This window comes from Physella acuta, unplaced genomic scaffold (assembly GCF_028476545.2).
Source record: "Physella acuta isolate Inbredline_101_S28 unplaced genomic scaffold, ASM2847654v3 ptg001021l, whole genome shotgun sequence".
Classification (NCBI taxonomy): Eukaryota; Metazoa; Mollusca; class Gastropoda; family Physidae; genus Physella; species Physella acuta.
The window spans coordinates 10912-18744 of record NW_026732538.1 but is presented as its reverse complement, the minus strand read 5'-3'; the positions used below and the strand labels follow the sequence as shown (position 1 = coordinate 18744).

The 7833-nt window shown below is 39.5% G+C and overlaps 1 non-coding gene across 1 annotated transcript; it reads left to right on the top strand.

Moving 5' to 3' along the window:
• The first annotated feature begins 7199 nt into the window (after nucleotides 1-7199).
• Trnaf-gaa (transfer RNA phenylalanine (anticodon GAA)) lies at nucleotides 7200-7272 on the top strand. The gene has a single exon. It is a non-coding gene; the product is annotated as a tRNA-Phe (tRNA).
• Nucleotides 7273-7833: the final 561 nt, after the last annotated feature.

The window sequence follows — 7833 nt, the reverse complement described above, 5'->3', positions numbered from 1 at the left end:
TTGCTGACAGTTCACCTTGGGGTTCAGGTGAAAAGCCGTTGACCCCACGACCCGTGTAAACAGGATACGGTGACAACTTACACATTACCGTTATACTTTTGTACATTTTTTGTCATGTGCATGTCATTCGAAGTTTTTTTTAAAGTCCTGACATTTGACATCATGATGACATGGATGGCAGACATAATAGATTCAGTTTGTTTTCAACACTGGCTGGTGTTCTTAAAATAGTTTCACACACTAAATGCACACACACGTAGTGCACACACGTAGTGCACACACTCATAGTGCTACACCAACCACCTACCTCCCGAACAATTTGCCTATCCCAGGTTGTAGAACCTTGATCTAACCATCTGACTTGCCACCAGCCTAAAGGCCTACAGCAGATAGGGGTGTTGCAATGAAGTGATGTTTAATGCTCCAACTTCGAACGTTACCCCTGAAACCGAACCAGGGGTGGCCGCCAGCCTACCGGAAAAATGCCGGTGTGCCGACAGGAATGGTGCCATACTAGGCCTATCCAGAGGTTTGATATTTTTAAATAATTTGCGGCGCGAATTTTCATCAAGCTGGGAATGATCAGCAGGTTTTCATGGGGGAAAAGGCGGAAATTAAATGTCGATCTGGGGTTGGGGACCCTATTAAAGTTACCGCGGCCTCTTGGACACAGTCAGTCCACCACAGAACCGAACACGATTTTAAGAAAAGCTGAACAAAAATCAAGGGCGGTAATGCTGAGATAAAGTATAACAACTACGCAGTCAGCGCTCTTGTTCCCGTGTGTCAATGTTTTGGTAGTGTGACCATAGCTGGAGTTGTTGTGTTTGTGTAGTACAGAAGTGGAGAGGGAGGGGGGGGGGGGGGGGTGAGGGACCAAATTTGCAGGAAAAAAAATAACAAGAATAAAAATACGACAGAAAATGCCACGAAAATGATGTATTAAGATGTATTATACAACATAGAAGTCAAAAAAAACTTCTCAGTTAAATGACATTTCCGTATATATATATATATATATATATATATATATATATATATATATATATATATATATATATATATATATATATATATATATATATATATATATATATATATATATATATGCAATAAATACTGCGAACCAAGACAGATGCCTTTTGGCTGCGCCCCTGGTTCTACTGTAATTTATTTCACTTAATGTACTCTGGTATTCGTGGAGATGTGAGCCTTGTTAGCCCACAGACTAGGCCTAGCTACCCACCTAGGCCTTGCTACCCACCTAGGCGTAGCTACTCACCTAGGCCTAGTTACCCACCTACTTTTCTTTCAGATGCTACACAAAACATGTGTGTGTTTCTATATGTCTGTGTATGTGCGTGTCTATGTTGAGATAAAAGTAAGCTGCTGACTTTTTGAACCAACTGTGTGTGTCGGTCTTTCTGCAAGTGTGTGTGTGTGTGAGTCTATATGTGTGTGTATGTATATAAGTATGTGTGTATATTTAAACAAAAGTTAACTTGTAAAGTTTGGACCAATGTCAGAATTCTGAGCGCATTTCTACCTGTATGGCGATGCAGCTAAGTGTTAAAATGTGCTTAGGATAAAAGTTATTTTCTACCCCCTTAAGATGGCATTTATAGCAGACGTCTTAAGTCCCCTGGATATTACTTTACAGCAGACGATAAAACGGGCTGAATTGATAGTTTATTTTTTACAAACATTAAAACGTTTCTCAAGGCTTCCTAGTTTTGAGCTAGGGAAATCTACACTTGCTCGTAAATTCCTGCATTCTGTTCTGCTTTATATTATTGTATTGATAGGTTTGAGATAAGGACTCACAAACCATGATCCACACCTCGCAACCAACACACAATACAACCCATACATCATCATTCACACACAACATGAGCCATGCATCATCATTCACACACGATATGATTCACACATCATCATTCACACACAATATGATTCACACATCACCACCCACACACATTAACCACACATCACTACTCATACACAACATGACCCACACATCATCACCCACACACAACATGACCCATACATCACCACCCACACATAACATTAAATGACCCACACATCATCATCATTCACACACAACATGACCCACACATCATCATCATTCACACACAACATGACCCATACATCACCACCCACACACAATATGACCCACACATCACCACCCACCCACACACAACACGACCGACATATCTACACCCACCCACAACAAAACCACACAAAAATGTCTCAGCACGATAGGGACAATCTCAGCATGACCAACAGTGGCGTAGCCAGGATCGTCTCATGGGGAGGGGGGGGGGGGGTGGATCAAATCATGCCTACGCCACTGATGACCAATACACAATTACACACACACAACCCACACACGTACACTCCCCCTCACAAAATCCCACACACACAATGACCCACACAAAAACTACATACAACACGAACCCACACAAAGACCCACGCACTATAAATACTCTCACAACATGACCCCCACATGACCCCCACATGACCCCCTAACACAACATGACCCCCCCCAACACAACATGACCCCCACATGACTCCAACACAACATGACCCCCACACGTCACCAACAGGTCAACCGTCACGTGACACTAATTGTGACGACATATCTTAACGCGATAACACAACTCATTAGCTACTACACGACATCGGCACTCAATTTAATTAACAACAGATTTACCGATAACCAATGTCAACCAGCAAACAGCCGTACACGTTTCTAAAAAATACCCCTAAAACATAAAGATCTCGCTGGATTTAATTTACTTTACGTTTACAAAGAGCTCATTAGATTTGATATACTTTACGTTAATTAATATTTCGCAGGACTGAAGATACTTTATGTTTACAAAGATCTCGCTGGATTGAAGATACTTTACGTGTGTACATGCTGTAAGAACCCAAAAGTTCGTTAACTACATGAAACAACTCGTTTATTCAGTGTTTGGTGGCATGATCGCATTAACTCACGGATCTATCTCTCCTGTTTATTTTGGCGTGTCTGAGAAATCGGGAGGTTCTGTGTAAACTATGTATAGAGTATTTTTACAAAAACCCACCTCATACATCGTATGTAGACATTATGGCATGCACAGCAAGAAATGACATCAATATGACATCGTTAACTCACAAACCGACTAATCAACTATTTACCCCCCCCCCCCTTCCCCGTCGATACCAACAAACTGCTACGTCTCGAAAAAATTAAATATTTGAAAAAAACAAGAGAAGGCATTGAAAAGTTTACGAGTTATAAATCTCTATTTTTACATTCGTCTTCGTCAAAAACCATTATTTCAAAAAAAGTTTTTCTTTCATTAACATATTTTGACATTAGATAATTGGCCCGTTGATGGGGAAATAAAGCAGGCGAATTATCTAGTTATATAGATTAACAACAGAATCGTATTTTAATTAGTTCATTTAGAAATGTTCATTTTTCAGAAGTCCGCTAAAACAAGGGAGGTAACCAAGTTTAAATCTATTTATTAAAGCTCGACCGGGTTACCGCATTTTAAAAAGTCTCGCGTCCGTATACAACTTATTACTAGGTAGAACACAGAACGCCTTGTACAATTTTTTATGCTGCACTAATTTAATTCTACCCCCAACTCTCATCATAGCTGCGTTAACTTAGCGCGTGTTTTTATTCCCGTCCACGCGCTAAATGTTTTTATAGATGGCGGCGGTTGTGGAAGTTGTGAAGGGGGCGTGGCAGTGCTATGGCACCTGGTGCCAACGGTGCACTTAGTAGCACCAGGTGCAGCAGGTCGCTGAAGAAAACAAGGTTAGAGCTGGGACTGGGGTTCTTACCAGTGGCGGAACTAGAAAAAAAGGGCCACCCCGCAAAGAAATTTTTTGGGCCCCATATATATATATATATATATATATATATATATATATATATATATATATATATATATATATATATATATATATATATATATATATATATATATATATACATATACATACATACAAACACAGAACACAAACATTGCAATACTCATTTCTGGCCTAATCGTGTTTTAAAAAAAAAAAAAAATTTTTTTTTCAATTTAAACATATTACAACATGTCATGTGTCTGAGTGCATTAGTCTGTTTGAGTTGTTTTTTTTTTTAGATTTAGAACTAGTTTGTTCAATGTTTGCTGTAATACAGACGACCCTCTAGTTTTTAGACGGTCAAAGGAATAAAAACGTGAAAGCTTTGTATGTGTAATGGTTTCTCATGTTATGTTTAGTTTTATGTTTTTTTCTATTTATATTATTTGTTTTAAATATATTTCCTTTTTGTGTTATGTATGTCTTTAGTTTGTCTTTTTAAAAAATAATAATTAAGAGAAGTAATTGCTTTTTAATTTGTTTAGTACAAATAAATTAAAAGGAGCTTATGAGCTCCCCAATTTAACTATTTAAGAAAGGGAAATAAGTCATGGAAGTGTTTTGATCGTTTGCCTATCTTTCACACTACAGCTCAGGCATATAATTTTTTTTTACGCAACAGCATGTGTTAGCTACTGTATAACATCACTACTGTAATAGATCTTTTTGTTATTTACAAAAGCTTTTATCGTCAAGCAAAAATGCAAGAAATTTTTTTTAACTATAAAAAATTTATTATGGTCGGCGATGGGCCCCTAAATGGCTTGGGCCCCCCCGCATTGCGGGGTCTGGCGGCACTGTAGTTCCGCCCCTGGTTCTTACCTTTAGACAAGAAACGATTTGTTCTACTAAGCTGGGTGAACGGGTCGACCCGCGGTACTTAGACGAACCGGGTCTGGGTGCACGAGTTAACTCGTGGTACTTAGACGAACCGTGTCTGGTTGCACGAGTTAACTCGCGGTACTTAGACGAACCGGGACTGTGTGATTTATAGCCGTGCGAGACGCAACAGCATAGAGATCTGGTCCCTATATAACTTTAGCATGATAGAGTTTATCTTTGTTCGACTTATGCACCTGTACATATCTACTAATGGGCTTCAAACTGAATGTGTATGCGGTGTGTATAAGCTTATGTGTGTGGGGCAGTGGCGTAGGCAGGGGGGGGGGGGGGGGTTAGGGGGTCATAACCCCCACCCCCCATAGACCCCTCTGTATATATATAAAAAGTATGAGGGGTGGTGCAAATAGAAAGTTTGGGGGGGGGTGCAAATCGAAAGTTTGTCCCCGGGTAAAAATTGGAACCCCCCCCCCCTTGAGACGATCCTGGCTACGCCACTGGTGTGGGGAAAAAAGGGAGGAGGGGGTGGTAAAACCATCCAGTTTTGATTTCGTTTGATGATTTTCTTTTCGTTTAATCATACAATAAACCATAAGCTCATTTAGAACTTCTTTACAAAATAAAAAAATATAAAGTGACCTTTTGACCACAGTCTTCGTCATAGGATAGACCACACAGGATAATGAGGAGATGGGAATTGTGTGGGTGTGTGAGAGTGTGTGTGTGTTATACTGCAGATATTCCCATGTTGAGGTATGTGAGAGGATGACCAATGGGAATGGTCAAGACATTCCTCTCGTGTGGACATTGAGGACCATCCAGCTTTGATAGGACGGTCGTCTGTTTGCTTGAGTTCTGTTCGAATATGGACGAATCTGGACGAATCTGGTTTATGCGAGCCGGCAAACATGATAGGGCGTGGGGGTGGGGGTAGAGTGGGGGAGGGGAGGGGCGAGTCAACGAGAAGATTCGATGAGAATTATACTGTGTGCTTTTCTCGTTTTGATCCCGGGGATTGTGTGTGTGACGGGGGGGGGGGGGGAGAATTTCAAGTCCCTAAACTTGAAAAATGTTTAGGTTTAAAAAAAAAGAGTTGGTTATGCATGGTCAAAAGCCGTTACATGTATTGATGGTGTATTATTTGTACGACATCTCTACAATAAAATATCCATCTTCCTGTCATATTAAACAGAAACGTAGATCTTGATTTTGTATCCTGGGTTGTTTTACAGCTTAATTTTATGAACTTGCACCTATCTACTTTCAATCAAACCTATTGACAGCCTATCGCAAAACAAACAGTGTGTTGACAATGTGCATGTAATATTGATTTATGTTTTTGGTCTGGTTTAAACCATATAAGTATTTAAACATCTAAGTATTTAATGATAAAATAATTTTAAAAAAAAGATGATTTTATTTTGATGGCGGAGAGGTAAAGTATAACAATAACATTGTTTTCATTATGTTATATTGTGGTTGTTTTAAAATTCTTTATTCTTACAAAGGCTAACAGTCGAGAATTTTTATTTTATTTTATGCTTTTTTAATATATATATATATATATATATATATATATATATATATATATATATATATATATATATATATATATATATATATATATATATATATATATATATATATATATATCACGTCTACTTCTTTGTTTCACATTTAAGAATTAGATATTTAGTACAATCGATATTGATTTCAAGAAATTGATAAATATGCTCCTTACCCTTCAATCCAAACGGTGTTGAAATTTTAACTTAGCAAGTTGACCCCACGTTGGGTGTTTTGAAAACTGCTCAGCAAATGAAACAGTGCAACAGATACAAAAACAACAGGCAGCGGTGTAGTTATTAGAGGCACCGCTCTAAACAGGGGGACAACCCTGCATCCCCTCGCCCACCTGTGTTGTCTTAAGATTTTACATACCCCAGCCAAATCACAGCTGGTCCGGGTCTACCGCCCCCCCCCCCCCCCCCCAGGGTTTCTCTACGCCGTCCCTGGACGACGCTTAACGGGCCAGCGATATTTCTAGAAGACAACTTAACGGTTGAGTTTTGAGGGCCGTAATGTGATTAGACCTCCCCGGGGGTCGGGATTAACAGGTTGACCATAAAGGTTAACCCCCGGGCCTTTGTTGTGATGGAGGTTTGTGTGACTCGGTTCTGTGGTAACATTATGCTAGAGACCACTTGTCAGGGGCACGGAGGTAGGGGTTAACCTCGTAGTTTTCCGGATAAAAATACCACGGGTTATAAATACCTATACCGATATTTTCAAACGAACAAGCTGCTTAATTTTAGAACGTCATTCTTTAGCCTAAATGTGTGTTGTTAAAAGTACAAAATCTCCATCTCCACCTTTGCCCCATACATTTCATCTACTTAACTACATTGACTACTAAATTTTTTATCGCAATTGTAACATGTGCCGAAATAGCTCAGTTGGGAGAGCGTTAGACTGAAGATCTAAAGGTCCCTGGTTCGATCCCGGGTTTCGGCAAGCAAATTTTTTTTTTTTTTTACATTTTGACAAATTTGGCATAAGACAACCAATTTTATAATTTTCAGAAACTGTACATATTTACAACATCACATTTTAACAGAATGGCTGGTGCGTGTGTGTGTGTGGGGGGGGGGGGGGGGGGAATGCCCACACACCAAATGGGAGAGGGGGAGACCACTCTTACCTTGAGGAGGGGCTCCCTGCCCAGCTGGTCCGGACTCGTAAATCCACAGCCGAGCTCAAAGGGTAAGCGAGATTTCGTCTCACAGACATTTCGTATTTGTTTACATTTGTTCACTGGGCTGTAAGCGACATTTGTTTTCACTGGGCTGTAAGCGATCCATGCGGTTCTTTTAAGCTTTCATTTTCATTGTGTCCTTTCGATTGTATTTGAACATCTGGCTTATTGTTATGGTATTGTTGCACATATTTAGATAAACATTTGGCTTGTTGTTAAGGTATCGTTGCACATTTTAAACGTATTGTTTAAGTACTGCTACACGACTTGCATTGAAGTATAATTTATTTGTAAAAACACATATAGGTCTACTCATCTTA